The following is a 23,797-nucleotide window of genomic DNA, read 5'->3' on the forward strand; positions in this document are numbered from 1 at the left end:
AGGACAGGTAACTGAGTTGAACTCACGGCCATTCTTACTGATTAATGTTCACATGTCCCGCGAACCATGAGATGGAAGTTGCATTACATCTGCTACACTTTTCCTCTCCTCTCGGTACTTCATATGATATAGGCGAGAAGAGTTGTAACTCTTTCTTGTCGTTTGGTTTTCCTCGCTTACCATTAGCATCAAATAAGGTTAGAACGCCATTGTGTCGCCTCCCACATTCCCCAGTACAGATTACAACATCTACAGATATAGTGCTCTGTCCTTTCATTCTACCACTTTCATTGTACCCCTTGGCAATTGGGGATTACAGCAAATGGAAACACAGGTTCCCCCAATAAAATCCAAAAAGATTTTAAAAACATTCACTTTTTCCTTAGATGTAATTAATAGATTGATGCATATATAGTTTACCCAATTAGCTGAAAACAGAAATGGAAAAAGATTAACATTTATTGGTTATTGCTATCCTATTTTAAAACAACCTTAGTGTTTCAAGCTATACGCAAGCATGAAATAAAAAGTATACAATTGAAATCCAGTATTAAATTGTATGATCGGGTTTCTATTAAATGGAGGGGTCCACACTGCAAGTACAAGGTAAAGATCCCTTTATGTATTCTACAATACCTTCTGCTTCCCAGGAACCTGGCACAGAACTGAACATTTGACACATTTTGCTAAATTGTAGGAGTGAGGGAAACTGCACTTTAAAAACAAATTATGCAAAATTTTCACAAATATTAAGCAAAATGACCCATATTTCCTTAAATCTCCTTTGCTGGTACCCCAGGTGAAAATTGAAATTGAGGGTATGCCTCACACTCAAAAGTAATTAAAAATACCGGCAGGCGACTGGTTTGAGGAGAAAATCTCTTTTTGTGTCAATTTTACTGATCCTGCATGAAATAATCTGCTCGAACAGTGTCCCGGAAAGGAAGAGGAGTGACATGAAATCTCATATAAAAATAGTAGAAAATGTGTGATTTTCGGCCAGAGTTTTGTAAATTGTGGCCAGCAGCTTCAGAAAATGGGCTTGTAACAATTACATAACCACATTTAATAACCACACTGAAGAAGGCTCACCTGCCAGAGAAAAGTTTTGCTGAATGAAGAAAACTAGGTATTATCTCTGATACGTGCCTCTGGCATTGCAACAGTGGCAATGACTGCAAACAAAGCAGAGCCTATTGATACCAGGCTAACAGTAGAGGTAAAGGGGATTCAATCACCAACATGTAATCACACTTCCCTACAAGGACAGGCAATTCAGTGTCGGGTCATGTGTGTGCAAGAGCAACTATAGTGGAGTAAGAACTACACAAAGCCATCTGGCAAACTTTAGATGTCCATTTCAACACAAGTTGGCTCTTTCATGGTATTGGGTAATCTATGGAATGCCACCACTCTCGGCCTATTTCTACAGCTCTTCTGGGGCAAACAGTTATTTTGAGGTGTGCTGCACAGCAAAAATCAAGATTTCTGCCTGATACTAAAGTGTTAGACTTTCCTCCACAACTCAAGGCACTCAATTGCAGATAGATTTTTTTCTCCAAATGGTACAATGAACCTCAGCAGATACATTCACCAACTCCAAATAATGAAATGGTCAACACTGAGACGTGGTGTGATCTCCATTCTAAAGAGAAGCCATTTACCTCCATTTCAGAGGTATAGTACACTCCAGTGACTTCTTACTAAGCATGAAAGTGATGAAATGATCTAAGGTTGCAACCAGCGAGCAGCCATGCTGTAGTAGGATTCCCAGAATATTCTCGCGATAATGTGCACGCCATAGGTGCACTCTACCAGCCTGTGTTTAGCCATCCGTTTGGAAATAACTTTGAAGCACAGCCCTGAAGAGGTCTGAAAAGTAGCTGGTGATGATTCAAAAAACAGAGTGGGATTTGTTCTTTAACGTTAAACGCAATACTTGAAAAGGAAATAGAAAAGTGTGCGTACTCACTGTCCCAGTGCAGGACCTCAATATCGCCTGTTTGCAACTGAGAAGTGGTGGTACTCTCCCACTGAAAGTTATGGATCATTGCTGAGGATTGCTAGTGCTCTTCGTTTGAGTTTAAAAAAGTGCAGGTACAAAATATGTAAAACTACCTGCCTCCTTAAAATACTAGTTACACATTGCAAAGGGTGCTGTGCCATCAATGCAAATGTGTGACAGCAGTTTATAGAGGATGATAGAACAAAAAGAGGTAGACCCCTAGTGACTGTAAGATAGGGGGCAGCCAAGACTTTAGCATCCTCCCCAACTTACAGCAACCGTCTTTTGCACCTGATTGAAAATCGTGTGATTAGGGGCAAATCACTTAATCTTATTCTGCCTAAAACAGTACACATGTCAAACACTATGCATTTGTATGTATACATATTGTGACTGTTCATTTACAAATGTGCAAAACCTATAATATAGAGTGCTCATAGGTTTGTGCTATAAAAATACAATTACATTCATGCACAGAAATGAGGTTGGGTAATGAAGTAACAGCTTGCATACACTCTTTCATCAGTATGTACTACATAATAATAGTATTCTCTCTCACACACATGCCCATGTCTACTTTAACCTGCTCCACCACTCTCTCACACCCCATCGCTACTATCATCCCACAACTACTCTCACTAGCTCTGCACTCTCCTACTTCCACCACTCTGACCCCATCTTCAATCTCAATATTTATAAAATTCAAATAAAATTCAGAAGTTGGCATGTTCAACAATTACAAAGTATGAGACTTTATTAATGAATATCTTTCAGAATAAGGTACTTCAAGTGCTCTTTCTAGTTTATCCCTAAGCTCACATCAAAGCACTGACAAAGACAAAAAAGGCACTTCTTGTGACAGAAATTAATCTTCTTTCCCAAGTCCTCATTAACCTTAGTTTTTGACAAATTAATAGAATTCTTCGCAGCCCAATTAGAAGTATAAAAGTTATACATTAATAATTTCACATCCAAACCTTTTTGTTGAAACTAAATACAAAGTTACATAACCAGGCTCGCCTGTACAAAACAGATTTGTAGCTTCGAACTTTCCCAGGTGCATGAGTAAGTAGAGCTCAGTGGCATGGTGAACCTCCCGGTCCACCAGCTTGAGCGAGGGTGCAGGCTGCTACGAGGCCCCCAAGACATCGAGAAAATACATAAAGAAAAGCAACCGAATGGAGCTTGTCGTTGTGACAGATAACCACAGCTCGGTAATCTTGTTGTGCTGACCACTCTTTATGGGGTTTGCAGTACACTAACCTCTTGTTAGAACTATAGCCTCCCAGTGGGTCCTAAAGAACAAGTTACTTACCTACGGTAACGCTTTTTCTGGTGGATACAGTATCTGCTTGTGGATTCCTCACCTTTTGAATGTACCCCTGCGCCAGCATTCCACGGAAACGTTTTCTTAGCTCTCCCACGTCAACGAGGACATCACAATAGCATGGCTCTGCTCACGACTCTGTATGACATTACCGGAGCGATAAGAAGACCGCGTCGGCGTGCTGATGTCAGTTCCACCCATTTTTTCCGTGCCTTCGAGGCGAACCGGTGAACCGACAACATAACCCAAGTATACACAGTATACAATATATACACAAATATACACAGCATATGATTGAAAGAAGAAAGAAAACAGGAAAATCGAGACATTTCCTAGCTATAAGCCTCATAACAATGCGAATGACAATGAGATACAAGATTGCCATGCCAAAAAATCTTTTCGGAATACGTAGGTAGACAACAGGGAGGAGGGTGAGTCAGTGAGGAAACCACAGGCAGATACTGTATCCACCAGAAATAGCATTGCCGAAGGTAAGTAACTTGTTTTTCTGATGGATACATCTGTCTGTGTATACCTCACCTTTTGAATTGAATCCCCAAGCAGTCCCTCTCCCGGAGGAAGGTGTCCACCTTACACCAAAAAATCTAGCTGCACAGAACATGCAAAATGACCGTCCCTCCTCACCCGTGAATCCAAGCAATAATGCTTCGTGAAAGTATGGAGAGAGGCCCAAGTTGCAGCCTTACCGATGTCAACCACAGGAACACCTCTAGCAAAAGCTGAAGATGAAGACTTAGCTCTAGTAGAATGATCTCTAATACTTTCAGGCGGCTCCTTCTTGGCCAAGGCGTAGCAAATCTTGATGCACAAAATGATCCACCTGGAAAGCCTTTTTTTTCTGGACAGCTTTGCCCTTTATTCTTCCAACGTAACCAACGAAGAGCTGATAGTCCAGCCATAAGTCCTTGGTTTTGTCCAGGTAGAATCTGACCGCCCTTCTAGGGTCCAGACGGTGAAGTCTCTCCTCCTCCTCCTCGGAAGGGTGAGGGGGAGGATAGAGTGTAGGTAAAGTGATAGACTGCCCCAGATGAAAAGGTGTTACCACCCTAGGCAGGAAAGCAGCTCTGGTCCTACGATCCATCTTGTCTGCATAGATGATGGTAAAAGGAGTTTTAGAACTAAGAGCCTGAAGCTCACTTACCTTTCTGGCCGAGGTAATAGCAATCAGAACAACAGTTTGGAATGTAAGCAGCCTCAACGAACAACTATGAAGAGGCTCGGAAGGAGAACACATCAGGAAAGTGAGAACGATATTTAAGTCCCATTGAGGCATAATAAAGGAAGTGGAAGGAAACCTATTAGTGAGCCCTTAATGAACCTCATAAACATGGGAGACTTAAACAACAATGGTTGGTCTGGCAAACGAAGGAAAGCAGATTAAGCCGCCAAGTAACCCTTAACAATTGCCACAGCACAACCTTGCTGAGCCAAGGAAAGTGAAAAACTAAGGACATCAGACAAATGGGCCTTCAAGGGATCAATTCCACACCACTTAACAAAACTGGGCCATCTACAGGAATAAACAGATTTGGTGGAGTGTCTCCTGGCAGATAAAATAACTTCCACCACATCTGGTGGGAGAGAGAAAGAACTCTGGTTGCCCCGCTCAATCTCTAGGCATGAAGGTGCAGGCTCTGGAGGTGGGGGTGCAGAACCTTCCCCTGCGATTGTGAGTGGAGGTCTGCCCTGAGAGGGAGACAGAGCGGAGGGTGCAATGAGAGGTGAGGAAGGTCTGTGAACCACATCCTTCTTGGACAATTTGTGGATATCAATATGACTTAGGCCCGGTCTTGGCGAATCTTCCTCAGAACCCGAGGAATCAAGGGTATGGGAGGGAATGCATGAAGAAGCTGTGCGCCCCAATCCAACTGAAAGGCCCCCCCCCCAGTGCTCCCCGCAATGGATACTGGAGACTGCAGAATGTCGGGCAATGCATGTTCTCATGACTGGCAAACAGGTCCAACTGAGGAGACCCCCACATCCTGAAAATGTAGCGGACCACCTCTGGATGGAGACGCCACTCAGGAACGGCCGAGTATTGGACAACTAAGACTGTCCACAGGTACCATCAGCACTACGGTCAGATGATTTGCAATTACGCAAATCCGATGGTCCGGAGCCCAGGAACAGAGCCGCAGAGCCTCTCTGCAGAAATGATGCAACCCTACTCCTCCCTGTTTGCTGATATACCACATCGCGGTAGTGTTGTCCGTCAGGACCTGAACCGACTGACCGCAAAGGGAGGGAAGAAAGGCCTTCAGAGCCAAACATAATACACACAAATCTAGAAGACTGATGTGAAGCAATCCTTCCACTGGAGACCAAAGGCCCTTGATCTCCAGATCCCCCAGACAAGCTCCCCACTCCAGAGTGGAGAAATCCGTTATCACTGTGGCCACCGGAGAAGGAGGTTGAAACGGCTTACCTTGAGACAGGTTGCCAGAAACACTCCTTCATAACAGATCCGCAGCAGTGTCTCTGGAGATTCTGAACACCTCCCGGAGATCTCCGTTGTGTTGAAACCACTGTCTGTGGTGGCACCACTGGAGTGCTCTCATATGCCAGCATGCACGGTTGACCAACAGTATACAGGAACAGACCGAGCAGTTGCAAGACCTTCAGGACTGGAACAGCCGCTCCATTCTGAAAAAGTGGAATCATAGCGTGATTGTCTAGAATCCTATGAGGAGGTGAGAAGGCACGATTCACAGTAGTGTCAGCACTGCCCCTATGAACAGGTTTCGCTGAGAGGGCACCAGGTGAGATTTGGGTACATTTATCGAAAAACACAAGTCAAAGACAGTCGAGTTTATTTCCAGATGATGCTGCACCAACTATGGCTACTTTGCTTTGAGCAACCAGTGGTACAGATAGGGGAATACCGGAACCCCCAACCTTCTGAGATGAGCTGCAACCATCGCCATCACCTTTGTGAAGACCCTATATGCGAAAGTAAGGCCAAACGGAAGGACCGCAAACTGGAAGTGTTGAGATCCCACCGTAAAATGGAGATACTTCCGATGCGACTTCAGGTTGAGAATGTGAAAATACGCATCCTGTCTTCCTGCTGCAGTGCCATAGGAACCTGAGCTAGAGTCAGCATCTTGAACTTCTCTTGCTTCAGATAAAAGTTCAAGACCCTGAGGTCCAGGATCGGTCTCAATCACCCATCCTTCGTGGGGATCAGGAAATATCCGGAGCAACACTCTTGACCCCTTTCCTGCTACAGAACTACTTCTATTGCACCTTTCTGTAACAAGAACAGGACCTTCTGCTGCACAAGTAAAAGATGGTCCTTCTTTACACCAGCCCTGGCAAGGCGGGTAAGGAGGGGGAAACTTGTGGAAAGGAAGATCGTACCAATTCTCTACAAGATTCAAAACCCAAAGATCTGATGTAACAGATTTCCAATTTTGTAGAAAATGGGACATCTGGCTTCCTACGGGACCCACATGCTCCATGATTGGGGATATAGAGCTGCTTCATTACGGAATCAATGGGGGGGAACAGGAGAGCAGGTCTGTTGTCAGGAGGCCCCTCGCAGACAGCCTCTTCCCTTCCCTCTGAACAACTGGTACAGAGGGTTCTGCTGATGCTGCTGTTGCTGCAGCTGATGGCCTCGAAAAGAATCTGCCTTCCCAAACCCACGGAGTCTCCTTTAACCATAACCTCTAGGTTGGGACTGCAGGCTTAAGGATCTTGCAGTAGCCCTGCTATCCTTGAAACGTTGCAGAGCAGAATCCGCTTTTGCTCCAAAGCGCCTGGAACCATTGAAAAGAGGATCAAGCAGAGTGTCTTGCACATCTGGAGAAAACTCTTAACTTCTTAACCAGGTGTGCCTCCTGGTAGCCATGAAGAGCCCATTACCCTAGAAACTGAGTCCGCTGTATCCAGACATGACTGGATCACATGACGAGCTGCAGCCTGTGTATCAGACAACACCTCCAAAATGTGTCCTCAAACATCACCAGCAGCTTAGGAGCCACCTCTTTGGCTGTGTCCATCAAAGCGTGGATTAATCTTCCTGGCAAGCATGTGGTGTTTGTAGATTTTAAAGCCATGCTTGCCGAAGAGAACACTTTTTTGCTGACTGCTCCAGCTTTTTGGAAACCCAGTCCCCCAGGGTGGAGGGGATGGATCCTGCCGACTGTTTGGACGACATGAAGCCTGAACCACCAAGCTTTCCGGTGAAGGGTGAGACGTTACAAAGGCTGGATCCCCAGGAGCAGCCATACAGCATTTTGACACAGTTCTGGATACTTCTGGGGCAGACATAGGCTTCTGCCACACTTCCAAAATCTGATCCGTAAGAGCCTCATTGAATGGGAGTAAAGGCTCTACCACTGAAGGAAAGTGCAATACCTCAGTCAAAATGTTAGACCTTGTTATGTTTCATATAGGTACCCTAATATAGGCCGGGTAACATCATACCCTTTCACCTACATTACCTCCGCTACACTACACAGTAACAAGCCGTTTTAAGATTGATCCTTTACCTAGTTCTAGTCCTGGGCGCAGAAGGAGGGTTTCCCTGAACAATAGCGCTCTATGACTTCATCTTTAGACTGACACAGTATGAATGAATATTCATAAGGGTTCTTGGAAACCAGGCAGGGGCTACATCCACCTGCATAATATCTACGTACAAGGTTCATCACATACGTCATCCTCAAACCCAACAATGGCTAATACAAGAAACAAGGTACAAAGGAACCCTAGATACTTTTCTGTATAAATTCAGCACCCCTTGCTAGTATTAGTTAGAGGGAACCGAGACTTCCAGGCCGTCACAATGACCAGAGACGCTGGTGCCACTGCATGCAGACGCTTCAACTGACAGTGGTCTAAACATCCCTTGCGGGCTGTCCAACTCGAGACCAGGATGGGGTCCCACACTCTCTTGCTTCAGGTAATGGGGTTAGACTAAACCTAGAGGGATTCTTGGCTTCACACCTACTCACATACTACGTATACTTAGATTCATCTAGATAGGCATCGTAAGAGTATGCGCTTTTATTTATTATGCATTTTATATCCATGTGTGTGTTCATGATTATTGCAAAATGGTAGAACTGTACTATCCTTTTATATTCACTGTACTGCTGATCATATATCTCTGCTACTGTCTAACGGTTGTCGCAGCACATCAATTTTACACTAGAAGAACAACTGTGCAATAAATACTTATTGTAAACACGCCCGACTGTTTCTTCTGTGTAACTCTCTGAGAGAAACTATGTGTGCACGAGTGACTGAGCGAAAGGTAGTACATTGTTCTCACGAATCTGAGGGAACAGGGTTGTCATGGTCTAAGGTTGCCAGAAACTATTCTCTACCCGATAAGAGGAGATTATAGTGGCACTGTGAGCTAGCTAATGCAAACAGGCTAACATACGCGGTGGGGTGCTCAGAGTTAGTCTGCCACCAATCCTACAGTTTATATTTTCCAAATGCGCAGGCCCTGCATGGGTACTACACAACAACCTGACCTCTGCCATAGGTAATTGGAGATCCAAAATGTCAGTTGCTTTCCTTATAACAGTGTGGTATGGAGCCACGTCCTGAGAAGGCTTTGTCTTAGGACAAGAAAGCTCCCACTCTGCGGAAGCGTCTAAACCACTGGCTTCCTGAAGACCCTCGAAGTCATCAACAGAGTCAATGATTTACCCCACCTCAGCTTACTCCTGCCGTTCTAGGCACTCCTCTTCTTCCAGAAGCCTTTTAGCCTCCCTCCTGGAGCACATCTTCAGATTTGGCCTTGGCAGTGCTGTGCGCGGCACCAGTGACAATGGTGCCGGCATCGAAGGAGGCCCCTCATTAGAAGCTAGGCGTGCAGCACAAAGCCGGCATGGCGTCGGCCCAAACCCAGAAGGCAAAGGAGAAACATGCAGGATTGGCGTCGAGAATCTCAGCTCGGGAGATGCCATGATGGGGCCATCAGCATGAAGAGCACGAATGGTGCCTGGGCATAATGTTGGGGAATGCTCAAAGTATAAGAAAGCAGACCCAAGGGGCAAGCCGGCGCACCGGATGGGTTACCCGCTTTGGCAAACATGCCAAACATAGCAATTTAGAAAAAGCGACAGATCCGCATCTGGACCCGGAAAAGGTGGGTATGGTTCCGGAGCCGCCTGGTGTAGATCCAACTGAGGCCATGGGGCAGACATGGCATCGTCCTCGGGGACACCCGAGCAGGTGAAGCTGGAGGAGCAGGAGACACTTCCGTGGGCACCGGCAAATCTCTTGGCTCCAGAGAATGGACCAGAGTCACCTGGGTAGAAGGTGAGGAAGAGGGTGAGATGTCATCTTTCCCATGATGCCGGTGGACCGGAGAAGCAGACTTTAGATACTTCTGGCTTCTGGTTCATCTAAGGAACACAGCACGAAGTTTACATTGCTCTCAGCGTACTCACTGTAAAGGATTTCAGACCGTTCACAGCATTTTTGGCCCAGACCACTTGTTGGGAGAAACGCCGGTCTCTATTACAGGATCACTACACGGATTTCGTTGCTTTTACCAGGAGTTTTAAATTACACACCAGACCAGCTGGGTCGGACTTTCAACCGGCGAAGAGGGCATTGATTTATAACAGTAGAGCCTGACAGCCCAGAAGAAGTTGTGGGGTCTACCCCTATCGACGGAACACGTGTTGACCTGGCGATTCCGATAAAAGACCAAAGAAAAAACAGAAATGACCTTCTCTCTTTCTTTTTTTTTAAGGGTGAAAAAAATAAAAAACTTTATTTTTTCAGCAGAATAAACAATACTTTCCCCCCCCAACATTGGCATCAAGGTATAGAAAAAACATGTGTACACAGTTCACACCCCCAGCACGGCTTCAACAGTTGCAGATAAAACAGGAGATGCAAGAATCAGATCCACGGGATACAGTGCAAGTACAGAAAAACTGACATAAGGAACATGTGCGTAGTCATCAGGGTAGTACCCCAGCCCCTACTCACCCTCCCCATCCCCCGCCACCCCTTCCTCAGGTTCCGATTCCTCGGACGAGAACAATGCAGCACTAGTAGCATCAGAGTCGCTGGCAGTCGACCCCCCCGCACACATCACGCGCCATGCAAGCAAGTCCTCCTGTAGCCGCTCATCCCTACGCGTATGTTGCATGTGCGTTTCTTCAGCCATTGTCCATTCCCCCACATCCCGAAGCCATAATGTCATATCTGGCGCCCTTTGTCCCATCCAGGTTATAGCCACCCGCCGTCTAGCCAGCACTAAGAGCAGCTGCAGCATTTTATAGGACAGGTTCCTCTTCTTAGGTTTGGGGACTAGGGCTAACAAGCAATGGATCGGGGACAGGTCAAGACGCAGTCCCGTGACTCTCCGGATGTAGGCTACCACAACCCTCCAGAAGTCCCCGACTAGTGGGCACTCCCAAGCTAAATGGAGAAATCCGGCTCCTACTGAACCACACCGAGGACAGGCATCCGATTTATCCGGCGCAATACGGCGCAGAGCAACTGGGGTTACGTAAGTGCGGTGCATTAAATTAAAATGGATACCTTCTCTCTTTCTTGAACCATATTTGTCTATGTGTTACTTTATATATTTGATATAAGCATGTGCAGAGGATAAGCCTTACTTGGAATAGAATTAGGGTTGATTCATTAGAGGGTCTAGGGTGTTTTCCCTCGCCTTTAGCACCGCTGAAATTATGACCTGCCCCTTTTTTCATTACGCAAATTTCTTGTGCGCCAAGTGTATTAATGACACATCAATATTAATGACACATCAATATTACTTTGACCTCGGAGACTTGCCTTTCGAAGAACAATGCTGGGACCCATGACCTCGCTCGTCTTATGTTTTTTCGATGACCTCGAGGTGTGCGGGGTCGTCGACTTCGACTTGGATCTCTTGCGGCCTCTGTTATCCTTTCTCGCCTGGGCGATAAAAAACGTTGCCTCCTTTTCCTTAATAGCCTTCAGATTCATCCTTCGACAATTCAAACATCCTTCGACGTCGTGATCTGACGACAGGCACCACAGGCAATATTCATGGCGGTCCGTGATGGATATTGACCCCACATTCCCTACAAGGTTTGAACCCTGACTTCTATTGTGCAGCCATCACACTGCTACAGCCAGAGATCAAAACTGTAACAATGTGAAAACCTTCAGGAAATGGAGAGTCCAAAAAACCGTTCTGCTTTGACGGCGCGGAAAAAAGGGAACTGACGTTAGCACGCCGACGAGGTCTTCTTATGGCTCTGGTGACGTCATATGGAGTCGCAAGCAGAGCTGTGCTATTGTGACATCCTTGTTGACGTGGGAGAGGTAAGAAAAGGTTTCTGAGGAATGCTGGTGCAGGGGAAGATTCAAAAGGTGAGGAATCTACAGGCAGATGTATCCATCACAAAGGCTGCTTAATGTCCTGCGAGATAAAGTGACATGGATTTCGAGTTCCAATCAGACCCATTCCCAGAATCCATCACCGGTGCAAGCCTTCATTCTCTTTGGACAGAAGCTGAGTCTAACAGGAGAGCAAGCATACAGCTGTCGTTATCTCTGTGTCATCCAAGGAGATGTTTCTGCTGAAGTGTTTCACCTGTGTTTCCTGTCAGGTCAGAACATCTCTATTGTAAATAAAAAGTTCCTTGCCGTAATTTAAAAATAAAAACTTACACTAAGAACCGAAAATTAAATTCCATAACAGACTATTAAGACTGCATGAACCAAATCAAAAGTTTTTTTTAAAATATACCAGAATGTATTCTGCTGAAAAAAACTAATTTTGAAACCACATATCTTTATAATAAACTTTGCATTTATGAATGAAAAACACCAAGGGCCAGATGTAGGTAGGCTTTTACCGGGTGGTAACGGCCGAATTCGGCCGTTACCACCCGGTAAAAGCAATTTGACATGTAGGTCCCTGTAATTTACAGACTCGGTAAATTTACCGATAGGTAAATTTACCGAGTATGTAAAATACCGAGTCGGTAACATTATGGATACCGGTAAATTGGTATGTAGGTGGGACTCTTCTGAGTCCCACAAGCAGTACAAAATCGGTATTTTACCATCAAATAATACTTGATGGTAAAATACCGTCTCAGGTGTGCATGCACATGTGTGCATGCACACCTATGCCATATGACAGGCAGACCTGCCCTTAGGGCAGGTATGCCTGCCACATGGCACCCGAGCCTCTTTTGGGGGTGCCAGAGGGTGTCAAAGTGACACCCCCTGCTCCCTTGTGGCTATCGGTATTTACCGATGTGGTAAATACCGACCGGTAAATGCCCGTTCATTCCTATGGGCTTCAAAGCCCATAGGAATGCATGGGCATCAACTGGTCGGTATTTACCGCATCGGAAATTACCGACTGTTTCCGATTCGGTAATTGCACATCTGCAATTACCTACATTTTTTTTTTTTTTTTTAAACTCTTTATTCGTGACTGTTACAGGATGTCTTACATTTCTGTACATTTTCTTATCGTAACATACATCAGTCTTTTCCATTTTCAAACCCAGAAGCTTGTGGGATCAGTGCATTTCAGTTTCAAATTGCTTATCAGAGCATCCCCAGGATGGTTCCCATATGTACTCCGTACCCTCCAGGATTGTGTCCGTCGTAAGTAGCATACCCCAACTGTCCCCTCCTCCCCAACCGCCCGCCCACCCCCTGTCTCCTGGTCGTCCTCACTCGTACACTCCACATCCCGGGTCAAGGTGGCACTATGTGTGTCTGAAGTGGTAAAAGCCGTAGGTCTGGTCTAGCCGATGTGAGTCACATTGGTGCCCTGTAGGCCTCGTCCCCCTCCCGCCATCTTTGCGAGTTCATCCCACCGGGCCTCCCGAGCAGTCCAGGTCTATCTCCTCCAGGTCTACCATCATTAAGTCCCAATCCTGAGCTATAGGATATTTGCGCAGGCCCTTGCTCTCCTCGTCTCGCAGCGCCGCGGATTCTGCCTTGCCCCACTTCAGCAAGTCGCTGCGCCACGTTTCTATCTGCGGGGCCCTGGGTGACTTCCATCTCATGGTGAGCACCCTGATCGCCAGCACCAGTGCCAGGTCCGTAAACCTCAGCTGTGCCTTGCATGTCTTGGGCCGCTTTCTATTCCCCAACAGGCATGGTAACGCTCCCTCAGGGATTCGGAGTGTTGTTATGGAGTGTAGTGTATGTTTGATCGTTCCCCAGTAAGAGTGTAACTTCGGGCATGTCCACAGCATGTGGAGAATATGTGCCTCATCCTGGTAACATCTCGGGCAGCAATGTGCGGTGGCAGGGAACATCCGATGCAGCCTCTGGGGAGTAAGGTAAGCTCTGTGGAGAACCATGGCCTGTATGAACTGAAACTTAACATTCCTAGACACCCGTCTATGATGGCCTAAAATAATTTTCCACTCCCCGTCTGTAATGTCTTCCCCTGAGTCTGCAGTCCAGGACTCCCTAAGTGTAGCAATCGGTGAAGGTACATGTTCCCTGATGCCAGTGTATAGCCATTTCACTAGGTGTCTCCCCGCTCCCATGTAGTGTAAGAGATGTACTAATTCATGCTGTTCCGGTTTCGTCCTTTGCGGGGCCCAAGCCCGTCTGACATAGTGCGTCACCGAGGCGTGCAGTAGGTAGAAGCGTGAAGGTGCTCCCGTGGCCTGCACAAATGAGTCATGTTCCAGCAAGGTGTCATCGCCGAACAGGTCTCCCACCCTGTCCACTCCTGTCTCCGCCCAGGGTCGCAATCTGCGCCGTGTTAAGGTCCCCTGCGGTGTCGGGAGTCCCAGTAGTGGTATGTTGTCTGCATATGGGGGGGTCCCATTCGAGTACGACAGCGCTTTCTTCCAGCAGGTCAAGGCCACGTGCAGGAGGGGGTGGCAGTCCCCAGGAATTCTAGCATTGGGCAAGAGGAGGGAGTGCAGGTCTCCCCGCGCCAGTTTGTCCTCCGTGTAAGCGATCTCATGCAAGTCCCTGCCCCCCACCCATCGGGTCAGCCATTGGAGTTGGCTGGCGTAGTAGTAACTGCGCAGGTCCGGCACTCCCAGTCCGCCCTGCCTAGTATGTAGTTGCAGTTTTTTAAGGCTGATCCGCCTCCTCCCCGAGCCCCAGATAAGGGTGATCAATAATGTATCCAGTGAGGTAAATATCTGACGCGGCAGCAGAACCGGTAGGTTCACAAAATAATACAGAATGCGGGGAAGGAGGACCATCTTCGAGACCGCCACTCGTCCCATTACCGATAGGGGCAAGGATGTCCAGAATCCCACGCTACCTCGTATGCCAGTAATGGCCTTACGGATATTACCGTCAATCTGGGCCTCCGGGTCCCGGTAGACCTGTATTCCAAGATACTTGAACGTGGTCGGTGCCACTTGTATGTCGTAGGCCCCGAACTGTATGAGGGGAGGTCGTTGGCCATCTCGAAAGAAGAAGCCCAGGGATTTCCCTGGATTTATAGCCAGCCCAGATATGTCCTCAAATCGCCTGAAGATATCCGCCAGAGACGAGTGGTCTCCCCGCAGGTTTCGGAGGAACACCAGGATGTCGTCGGCATATATTGAAGTCATGTGGTCGGTGCCCCCCACCGGTATGCCGTCCTCCGCAGCTCTGTTGCGAAGCGCAATAGCCAGGGGCTCCAGCGTCAACACAAACAGTAGTGGCGACAATGGGCAGCCCTGACGGGTGCCCCTGTGGACTCCATAACTGTCCGAAGTGTGCCTTCCTGTGCGCGCCCTGGCCGTCGGACCCGTATATAATAAACGGATCCATTTGATCAGGGCTTCCGGGAAACCAAAGCGGTGTAAGACTTCGAACATGAAATTCCACGTCAAAGAGTCAAACGCCTGACGGAGGTCTAGGGCTATGCAGCCCGCGTGTGGCAGATTGTGGGGTGTAGTTGTCATGAGGGCGTGGAGTCGCCTCGAGTTTTGGGAGGTACTCCTCTCCGGGAGGAAGCCGCATTGATCGGTATGGATCAGGCCAGGGAGGTGATGTTGGATCCTCAAGGCAATAGCTTTACTGAGAATCTTATACTCCGTGGAGAGCATAGAGAGGGGCCTGTAGTTACCTACATCCTGAGGGTCCCTACCGGGTTTCGGGATCGAAATCACCACGGCCTGCATGGTGGTAGCCGGGAGATGGCCAGCCTCGTACGCAGTGAGGTATATTTTCTCCAGAACAGGGGCCAACACATCAGTATATGATTGATAAAATTCCCCTGGTAGGCCATCCATACCCGGGGTTTTACCCCGGTTAAGTGAGTGGATCGCTACCTTTATTTCCTGCTGTGTTATAGGCCCGGCTAGAGCCGCCTGGACTCCCGGGGCCAGCACTGGGAGCGTCAAGTCATCCAGGAATTCCGTCATTTCGTCCCTGTCCTCGACAGAGGGGGGAGCATAGAGGGTCTCCAGGTGTGTCTTAAACACAGTATTAATACCCATTTGAGTGTGTATCAGATCACCTGCCGCGTTCCGGATAGACGTTATTGTAGGGCTCTCAGGGGCATCCCGGACCAGCCGGGCGAGCAGAGCACCGGACCTATCTGCCTCTGACTGTTGCCGTTTCAAATAGGCTCCGTAGTCCATCACCCTCAGGGTCTCCAGTAGTTCAGCATGTTCGATATTACACTGCTGCAGATCCGGTCGGCGGTCAGGGTCCTGCCCCACCGCGTTTTCCAGGTCACTTAACCGCGTCTCTACCTCGCACAGTTTACTATGAATCTCCTGTCTGGCTCCCACCAGGCGGCCTATAGCAGCCCCCCGAATTACGGTTTTCATTGCGTCCCACACCACTAAGTTCGAGGACGCAGAGTCCCAGTTTGTATCGAAGTAGCCAGTTAAGGCCTCAGCTATATATGAGTGAAACGGGCCATCCGCAAGCAACGCAGGGTTAAGCCTCCAGGTAGGGACAGGCGAGGGTATTCTACCCCAGTGTAGGTCGAGTGTCAACGGCCGGTGGTCCGAGAACGTTTTAGCCAGATAATCTGCTGCGTCGCATCTGGCCGCGAGGGAGCTGGAGCATACAAATCTGTCCAGTCTGGTGTGCAGGTGGTGTACAGGGGAGTAGTATGAATATTCTTTATGTGTCGGGTGCAATGTGCGCCAGGTGTCAACCAATCCCCAGCCCCGAAGCCATGTTCCAAACAATTCAGATAGTTTATGTGTTCCCGCTGCCTGAAGGGGGGGGTGTGACCTATCAAGGGTCACGTCTAAGACCATGTTCCAGTCACCTCCCAGGATCCAGGGGACGTCCGCCCAGTCCGCCAGAGCCCGGCCCATCTTAGCTAAAAACTTATCTTGGTCGAAATTCGGGGCGTAGATGCTGCCCAGCACTACCACTTCCCCGTCTAGGGTACCTCTCACTAGTACGTAGCGTCCTTGGTCGTCAGTCCGCCTCTCCAGTTCCACAAAAGGAGTACCATGACGTACCCATATCGTGGCCCCTCTGGAGAATGCAGAGTACGTGGTAGAGAATACAGTGCCTCTCCATTTCTTCCGCAGCAGGAGTGCTTCGGAGTGTGTCAAGTGTGACTCCTGCAAGAACACTATATGTGCCTTTTGTCGCAGCAGGAAAGCATGCACCCTGTGTCTCTTCTGCACTGCCCCCAGCCCTCTCACATTCCAGGTGACCAGCCTATACCTACCCTGTACGTCAGCCATAACCCCGTGTAGGTGTCGCAATGAGTGTTCCCATATGTCCCAGTGAGTGACTCGCCCGTGTCAACCAGGAGACAGTACCCACCCTATCCCAAACCCCAACTGTGGAGGCGCAGCCTCTGAACTCCGCTGTGCCGAACAATAAACTGTATAACATAATAAAACAGATAACGTTGCATACGCTAGTGGGGGGTCGGTCAAGCTCTGGCCGTGTCCTTAGTGCCATGTCCGATCAAGCCGCCGGCTCAACGGCGCCGCTGGGAGAGTTCCATCAGCATTATTCGACAAGTGTAGCCACATCTCGTGGTAGGGGGGGGGGAAGAGGAAGGGGGCAGGGGGGGGGGGGGGGGGAAAATACAGGGGTGGCCCCATACTGGTGCAGCCAGTGAACAGCTGCCAAGCGCCACAGGATCATAGGAGATACAGGGTTCATATCTCGCAGTCTTCACACCCGAGGCTCCCACCCCACCCAAGGGTGGGGCACGTAGTGTCCGCCATCAGAGAAGGGCCACCCATATTGCCAGAGCAAACACAGTCCATCTCTCTCCCCCTCCCCCCACCGCCCCCCCCAATCTGCACATAAAAGGATATTGTGGTGTACTCAAGCTTTTTAGGTCCAGTCCACAGGAGATATTACTCTTGGGCATTGTCCATGAGATCGTCCGCGGTTCCAGGTGTCACCGTCGGGAACAGGACCATACTATTGTCCGAGTCCGAGTGGACTGTGCTATCTTCGGTATCCGTATGAATTGTCTCCCGGTCCTCCCTGAAGGTGCCCACCGCTGCCACTGCCTCCATCTGTCCCTGCTTTTGCTGATGGGCAGTCGGTTTACGCTGTCTTGGGTGAGTGCGTCGGGCGCCGTCCCCGTTGTCTTCCTGATTCTGGCCAACTTTGGACTCAGCATCCGTAGAATCCTGTGTTGGGTCCAGCCGTTCCTCAATGTCCATCACCTCCATCCACTCTTCCACATCTGTGGGACTTTCGAAAAAGTGAGTTTTCTTGTCATGGATCACCTTCAGGCGCGCAGGGAACAGTAAGGCATACCGTAACTTCGCCTTTTGGAGTTTCTGTTTCACCTCATAGTATGATGACCGTTGTTTTTGCACTTGAGTGGTGTAGTCTGGGTATAATGATATTCTTTTATTCTCCCACGGTATGACCGATTTTATTCTGGCCTGGTTCAACAGCATGTCTCTGTCCCGGTAATTCAGGATCCGGACAATGAGCGGTCTTGGCGGTTGGCCCGGTTTAGGTTGTCCTGTTGGGATCCTATGGGCTCTCTCGACACAAAAGAACGGTGAAAGGCCTTCAGGGGCGACGTTATCTTGGAACCATTGTTCCATGAACTCCGCCGGACGGGATCCCTCGCTTCGTTCCGGCAGGCCAATAACGCGGATGTTATTGCGTCGATTACGCCCTTCCGCATCCTCCACGCGGTCCATCAGGGTCTTGACTTGACGCTGAATCAGCTGGATAGAGTCCGTGTGCTCCGCCACCGCCGGGGCAATTTCAGCCAGCGACAGACCATGATCCTCCACTTTGTCCGCTAATTTCTCATGGTCCGCCTTAAGCAAGGAGAGATTAGTGGTGAGGGTACCCATCTGCGTCTCCATCACAGCTCTGGAGTCCCTGATCTCTTTAAGTATAAGGTCCAGCTTATCACCTTGCTGACTCTCTGAAAGGGTGGAAGCCAGCGTCAGTGGCGCAGAGCCCCCGGGGTTCACACCTGGAGCAGGGCCCACGCCTGGCCCCTCCTTGCCCTCCGCGTTCTTCAAGCCTTTGCGCCCCATGTTAAGCGCCCGGTGTCCAGACGGCGGTAGGGTCGCGTCCGCAGGCGATCTCCAGCCGTCCGAGGTTCGTCTGTTGCCCCCCTGCAGGTCGCCCCCAGCATCCACTACCTGGGGTAGCCGGCGAAGGCCGCCTTGGCCCTGTTAAGGGGGGGGGGGGGGGGGCTCAGCTAATAGGGGCGTCGGGGCCCACCGCAGCGCCGCTCACCCTGAGGCGCTATCTCCTTCTCTCTCCTGCCAGCTCACAGCAAGGGCCCAAGAACAGCAGCAGGATCTAGTGGGTGCCACCCCGTCCGGATCAGCCACACCGGTCCGGTGCCTCGTGATTGGGGCCCAGCCGGCAATGGAGTAGTTATGTCGCTCCGGGGGTAGGATCAGCTCCCCTCCAGGCGTCCCAGTCTCCAGCTCGCCCCAGGGGGAGGCCCAGACACCACCTCGCTGCAGCCGGGCTATCAGGGCGTCCCGGCCGGACCAGTTCCTCAGTCCAGGGGTCCCTGCCGAATGTAGTCCGCCCTCAGCTGGATGTGGGGCAGCAGCGCCACACCTGGCCCCTCCGCACCTCCCCGGACCTCTCACCTTCGGCCCTCGCGGGCAGGGGGTAGCTCAGCCGGCGGGAACACACGGGTCACAGCACTCCGGCGCCTCAGTCCGCCGCTCAAGGCCGTCCGCAGTCTCCGTCCTTTCCCCCGGCACCCGGGGTCGCAGGGTGTCGCCTGCCTTTCTCGGCTGTCGCGGGGTCGGGGTTCCCGATCCAGGGGTGCACTTCCGGTCACGGGGCCCCCGGCGCGCCGCCACCTTCCAGCCCTCGTCCTCCGGGCACCGCTGCTACTCGAGTCCCCCGGTCCGCAGCGTGACACCAGGCCTCACCCCCGACCACGGCGTAACTCCGAGGCACCAGCCGCCAGAGCCCCAGGATTTGCAGCGAGGCAGGCGGGGTGCAGGATCTGTAGGACACAGCTGCACTCAGACTGAATCGGCCCCTCGGCGTGGGCGACAGGATCGTTTCTCCCCCAGCGGCATCGGAGCACTAGCAAACTCCGTCCGCCATGTTGGCCAGCTAGCCACGCCCCCTCTGCAATTACCTACATCTCGGTATTTTTATTTTCCGACCTCTGAAATACCGAGTCGGTATGACTCGGTATTAAAGAGGTCGGAAAATAAAAATTACCTACATCTGGCCCCAAGTGTGGTATTTTTGACTGATAGTTTTATTTTGTCAAATGTTTGAATTTTTGTAGTGCTACTACTGGCACTCATCTGGGTAATGTTGACCAAAACTATTGATTTTCTTTGTCCAACTAATGTTATTTAAAATCAGTTTATTCTTGTTGTAGCAACTGCCCAGCAGCGAGAAAGGAAGCCACAGTGGGGAAAGAGAGAGAGAGAAAAAAAGGAAAGAAGGAAAGGAGTGAGAGGGAAGGACAGGTACCGTAGGGGAGGTGAAAGGGCTAATGGACAGGAGAGTTAGAAGGGCAAACGCGAGGGAGAGGTAAATGGAATAGAGAGAGGGTTGATATTGATGCCTACCAGAGTAGTCTGATGGTAAACTCCATTTCAGCATTCAAGATGGTGGAGAGGCCTGGGACTGGGTAAGATATTTTATATTTTAATTTTTAATTCATATTAGGATCATTTCAAGCGCGTTTCGCTGCAATGTCTTCAAAGAACACAGCACCTTTTATGTCATAGGTCAGGGACCATAATAGAGACAGAATTTAAAGTGCATATTATTGGAGAGATTAGTCCATCTTAGTGTGCCAATGTTCAGACCTCTGGCTCATTGCTAAGTGGTTTTAATTATTTTTTTAATTTATAGTTTATTTTGCTTTTAGCAGCCGGAAATCAAAGTACAGCGTACCTTTTACATCATAAGTCAGTAACCGTAGTAGTTTAAGACTTTAAGATGCAGTAGTAGAGTTATAATTTGAGTGTACAGTATTGGTGAGATTAGCCCACCACAGTATGCCAATTTTCATGCTTCTGTCTTATTGTTAAATGGCTCAAACTAATTTTTGAATTTATAGTTCCTTTTGCTTTTAGCACTGAGAAACTCAAACTACAAAGAACCTTTTACATCAAGTCACGAACCATAGTAGAGACATAATTTAAAATGTATAATATTGGTTAGATTAGTGCGCCCTCAGGTGCCAATTTTCATGCCTGTGTCTTACAGCTAAGTGGCTTTAATTGACTGTTTAAATTATAGATCGTTTTGCATTTCAGCAGCGAGGAAATCAAAGTACAGCATATCTTTTGCATTGTAAGTCAGGTACAGCAATAGACAGATACATAATTTAAAGTGCATAATGTTGGTGGGTACAGTGTGCCCCACTGAGCCAATTGTCATGCCCCTGGCTCATTTTTAAGTGTCTCAAACTAATTTTTGAATGCATAGTTAATTTTGCTTTTTAGCAGAAAGAACTTCAAAGTCATAAGTCAGGAACAGCAAAAGATAGAGACATAATTTAAAGTGCATAATATTGGGAAGATCAGTCTACCCTACTGTGCTAATTTCAGTGCTCTGGACTTGATACAACTTTTTGCTTTTTTAATACATTATTGTTTTAAAACTTTGAGGTGTGTGTTTGCAGGTCACAGCTGTAGACCTAAAAGGGTCTGCCTTTCCTTCAGCTTATCATCCATTTCAGGTCCTGAGCATCCTGATCTGAAGGATTAGCAAAAAGTCAGAAGTGATGCTTAGTTCACATTAAGGAGGGGTACCTCAACTTTGGATCATCAGTGATCGTTGGCCAATGAAATATGTCCAAGGAATGTTCCTTCCACTTGCATGTCTGTTTAAATAGCAGGCTTATTTCCCAATAAAAACCAGTACTTGAAAAGCTCTGCTAAGTACAGATGTACACAGAAGTTTAGAACTGTCGAGTGCTTCCCTTCTTCCTTTAAAATGGATTCACCTGTGAGGTAAGTCTAGAAATATGTGTTGTCTGCAATTTTTCATATTTTAATGCTTTCAATCAGTGTTTCCTTTTTGGTTATTTTGAATTAGTAGCCAAATAGTACATTTTAAATTTGTAGCCATTCTCCCTACCTGTTGCATAAAGGGAAGATTCCAATTGGGATTTACTCCATGATAGTTTTCACTTTTCGCTGAAAGGTTAGCAAAGAGTATAGTACAATTTGGGGGGGCATGTTTAGCTAGCCAACATGGGGGGACACTAGCTTCTAGGGCTCCTCTTCAAATCCCTCGATTAGCCTGGAAACACCATAATCCCATGCCATCATAATGCGCAAAAGAGGCGCAGGTCAGCAAATAAGTGGGGAAGCAAATTCTATTCAGCAAAGCCGTGAAGACATAGCTTGGCGGCGGGGTGGGCACCCGTGGCCTAATTGGGGCATGCGCGAGGCCTAATTGGTGCACGCCCTGCTAGCCGCTGTGGAACACGCGCACATGGGACGACTCACCAGAGGCGGTGACCGCAATCAATGAAAAGAAGACCAGCACGGTGGCGACAACTCCCATGTGGTGCGCGGAGTGAACTGGAAACCGGCATCGACATTGCATACTGCCCGAGGCCTTCGCGGGAGTCGCCAATTGCGCGTTGCCCGCACATTGCATAGAGGCCTGCGCATGCGAGGGCCAGGAGACTCGCGCCCCTCGCACAGGGGCCGAATCCATCCTGAGATAAGGGGCCGCGGCAGGTGGATAAGCTGCAGGGAGTGGCGCAGTGCGACAGCACAGAAGTGGACTCACGCCCCACCTGGGGTATTAATAAGACCTGTATAGTACCTGCAGCGGCGCAGCAAGTAGAGGCGACAGGGAGAAGAGGCCACTCTAGGAGAAGTAGGGGACAACCAGTGGGCGCACTTCTAGCCTCATCTGCAAGGAGTAGTTGTGTGAGAGGTGCAGAGGCACAGAGAGGAGCTAAGTGTGGTGCCATGCGGCTCAGCCGGCAGCTGAGACTCCCAGCTGAAGCATCACACAGACAACGTGATGAGGCCCGCCCTCAGCTAGAGCGCTACACAGGGGGACACAGCAGCAGGCAAGGCGCCACGCTGAGTAGTGCATAACCAACAGGAGACCACGAGTGAACACCTGACAGAAAGTAGCTGAGAAACCCCTGACGCTCCCAAGTTCTCTAAAGTGAGCCATATCTGGACTACTGTGGACCTGGAAGGCAGGCTAAAATCTGGGACACACCCTGAAGAGGACAGCTCGACTGGAAGTTGGTGAAGGCAAGATAAAGGCACAGAATAGCCCCTACAAGCCACACTCCTGCCCAGTACACAGCTCCATGGGTCGGATCGGCCCAGAACGCAGTTGGGGGACAAAGAGAGAGATGTGACGTCACGCAAGTCAGAGGTGCAAGCACAGGGCAAAGCATCAGGGCACCTTCTGGTCCTCCCGGTCCTAGAAGTCATGGCTTAAGGTGGGATTTGGAGTGCAGCGAGACAGACCCGGGGAGAGACATTAAGTCGCACCAAAAGCATTTTGCAGGCATCACACCTCCTGGCCAGTTCCACACAAGCTGTGCTTTTACTGTGCTCCACAATGCGCGACGACAGGTCTGGGCCACAAACCTGTGGTGGATGAGGCAGGCCCGGCACAGGGGAATAATGGCGCACTAGATAATTACTGCTGGTCTTGCCTGCCCTGCTCTCTTTGATTGGATGTGCTGTGTCACAGCGAGCCGGCTCGGATAGTATCGACCACTGGCCAGCTGCCAAGGTTAAATCTAGCGTCACAGTCGGCACAGGCACAGGACATCTTCATCGAATGCTCTCGGCACAAAAGCTAATCATGGGCCTCATGCATGCAAATATACAACAAGCCAACCCGCTCCAGCGTCCCAGAGACAATGAATGAGGACAGCGGGGGCACTGGAGAGGCACTGCACACAGCAATTTCTATCAAAAAAGATTTAGTACCGGTGGCAATAGAGAAGATAGGGGCCTTTTTAGGACAAACGAGGGCCTCTTTGGAGTCGAAAATAGATAAAGTTACCTCAGACTTCCCGCTGCTACTTGCTGACCATCACAAGCTGGTTGAAAGGGTCCACTCCCATGAACAGTCAATAACGG

At 49.1% G+C, this 23,797-nt stretch overlaps 1 protein-coding gene across 2 annotated transcripts in view; it reads right to left on the reverse strand.

The window, feature by feature from the left end:
* Positions 1-23,797, reverse strand: part of IFT38 (intraflagellar transport 38) — a 963,458-nt gene that overhangs the window by 666,197 nt on the left and 273,464 nt on the right. The window lies entirely within an intron of this gene.

The sequence above is a fragment of the Lissotriton vulgaris genome, chromosome 10, assembly GCF_964263255.1.
Source record: "Lissotriton vulgaris chromosome 10, aLisVul1.2, whole genome shotgun sequence".
Taxonomy (NCBI): domain Eukaryota; kingdom Metazoa; phylum Chordata; class Amphibia; order Caudata; family Salamandridae; genus Lissotriton; species Lissotriton vulgaris.